The sequence below is a fragment of the Entelurus aequoreus genome, linkage group LG05, assembly GCF_033978785.1.
Source record: "Entelurus aequoreus isolate RoL-2023_Sb linkage group LG05, RoL_Eaeq_v1.1, whole genome shotgun sequence".
Classification (NCBI taxonomy): Eukaryota; Metazoa; Chordata; class Actinopteri; order Syngnathiformes; family Syngnathidae; genus Entelurus; species Entelurus aequoreus.
This window is the reverse complement of record NC_084735.1, coordinates 1,214,538-1,217,037: the sequence shown is the minus strand read 5'-3', so window position 1 is coordinate 1,217,037 and position 2,500 is coordinate 1,214,538.

Genomic DNA, 2,500 nt, shown 5'->3' with positions numbered 1-2,500 from the left:
TCCTTCCTCTTCTTTCCTGACAATTTAAATCAATGTTCAAGTACATTTATTTTTTTTATTGTAAAGAATAATAAATACATTTTAATTTAATTCTTCATTTTAGCTTCTGTTTTTTCTTCAAACTTATTATGATTAAAAATCAAAAAAATTATTCTGGCAAATCTAGAAAATCTGTAGAATCAAATTTAAATTTTATTTCAAAGTCTTTTGAATTTATTTTAAAATTTTTGTTCTGGAAAATCTAGAAGAAATAATGATTTGTCTTTGTTAGAAATATAGCTTGGTCCAATTTGTTATATATTTTCGGGCCTCCCTATGTCTAGCATTAAAAGATTACAGTTGGTACAAAATGCGGCTGCAAGGCTTCTGACAAAAACAAGAAAGTTTGATCATATTACGCCTATACTGTATATACCTTTATATACATATATATATATACCTATACTGGCTCACCTGCACTGGCTTCCTGTGCACTTAAGATGCGACTTTAAGGTTTTACTACTTACGTATAAAATATTACACGGTTTAGCTCCAGCCTATCTCGCCGATTGTATTGTACCATATGTCCCGACAAGAAATCTGCTTTCAAAGAACTCCGGCTTATTAGTGATTCCCAGAGCCAAAAAAAAGTCTGCGGGCTATAGAGCGTTTTCTATTGGGGCTCCAATATTATGGAATGCCCTCCCGGTAACAGTTAGAGATGCTACCTCAGTAGAAGCATTTAAGTCCCATCTTAAAACTCATTTGTATAATCTAGCCTTTAAATAGACCCCCCCTTTTTTAGACCAGTTGATCTGCCGTTTCTTTTCTTCTCTCCTCTTCTCCCCTGTCCCTTGCGAGGGGGAGTTGCATAGGTCCGGTGGCCATGGATGAAGTGCTGGCTGTCCAGAGCCGGGACCCCGGGTGGACCACTAGCCTGTGCATCGGTTGGGGACATCTCTGCGCTGCTGACCCGTCTCCGCTCGGGATGGTTTCCTGTTGGCCCCGCTGTGGACTGGACTCCCGCTGATGTGTTGGATCCACTGTGGACTGGACTTTCACAATGTTATGTCAGACCCACTCCACATCCGTTGCTTTCGGTCTCCCCTAGAGGGGGGGGGGGGGGGTTACCCACATATGCGGTCCTCTCCAAGGTTTCTCATAGTCATTCACCGACGTCCCACTGGGGTGAGTTTTTCCTTGCCCGTATGTGGGCTCTGTACCGAGGATGTCGTTGTGACTTGTACAGCCCTTTGAGACACTTGTGATTTAGGGCTATATAAATAAACATTGATTGATTGATTGATTGATATTCTAACAAAGTGCAGATTGGATTTTAACCTATTTAAAACATGTCATCAAAACTCTAAAATTAATCTTAATCAGGAAAAATGACTAATGATGTTCCATAAATTATTTTTTTCAAAAATATTCGAATGAGCTAGTTTTTCTCTTCTTTTTTTCGGTTTAATTTTGAATTTTAAAGAGTCGAAATTGAAGATAAACTATGTTTCAAAATTTAATTGTCATTTTTTGTGTGTTTTCTCCTCTTTTAAACCGTTCAATGAAGTGTAAATATCATTAATTATTAATAATAACATAGAGTTAAAGGTAAATTGAGCAAATTGGCTATTTCTGGCAATTTATTGAAGTGTGTATCAAACTGGTAGCCCTTCGCATTAATCACTACCCAAGAAGTAGCTCTTGCTTTCAAAAAGGTTGCTGACCCCTGCTCTATGCCTTTCTCCTCATTGAGCCAAATTGAATTCTGTCTCTGTTTAATTCCTTGCTTCTTGTCTTGTTTAATAGATGTCATCAGTGTTTGAACCGGACAGCTTGAACTGTATTGACGAATGAGACAACATCTACAGCCTGATCTATTTTTACTGATATATTGATGTACTTGTTGTTTGTGTTACAGATGGAGTGCAGGAAGTTAACAAACATGTTGGCGAGTAGAATTAAGTAGGCTCTGCTTCTTCCTGCACCTCTTCAGACACGTCGTAAATATGTGATGCACCATTTTTGCACTGATATGCTCGTCGATACCAAATCATCGTGAACTTGATGAACGGCAAAGTAAATTTAGAAACACAGAAAAACCCTCGTTTATCGTGAACACGTTTCTGAGAGGTAGACTTTTTTGTAATTATTAATGGAATATTTTCATAGCTTGAGCATAAAAAAGACTTGTTTACAGCCCTGGAGACACGACAATCCGATATTGTCCACATAATGATAGAAAGTAAGAGTTGTTTTTTGTCTCTGCCTTCACTTAAAGCGTGAAGAATGCACTACTGACTAGGGCTGGACGATTATGGCAAAAATAATAATCATGGTTATTGTGTGAATGCTCCAAAGCAGGGGTCAGCAACCTTTTTGAAAGCAAGAGCTACTTCTTGGGTAGTGATTAATGCGAAGGGCTACCACTTTGATACACACTTCAATAAATTGCCAGAAATAGCCAATTTGCTCAATTTACCTTTAACTCTATGTTATTATTAATAATTAATGATATTTA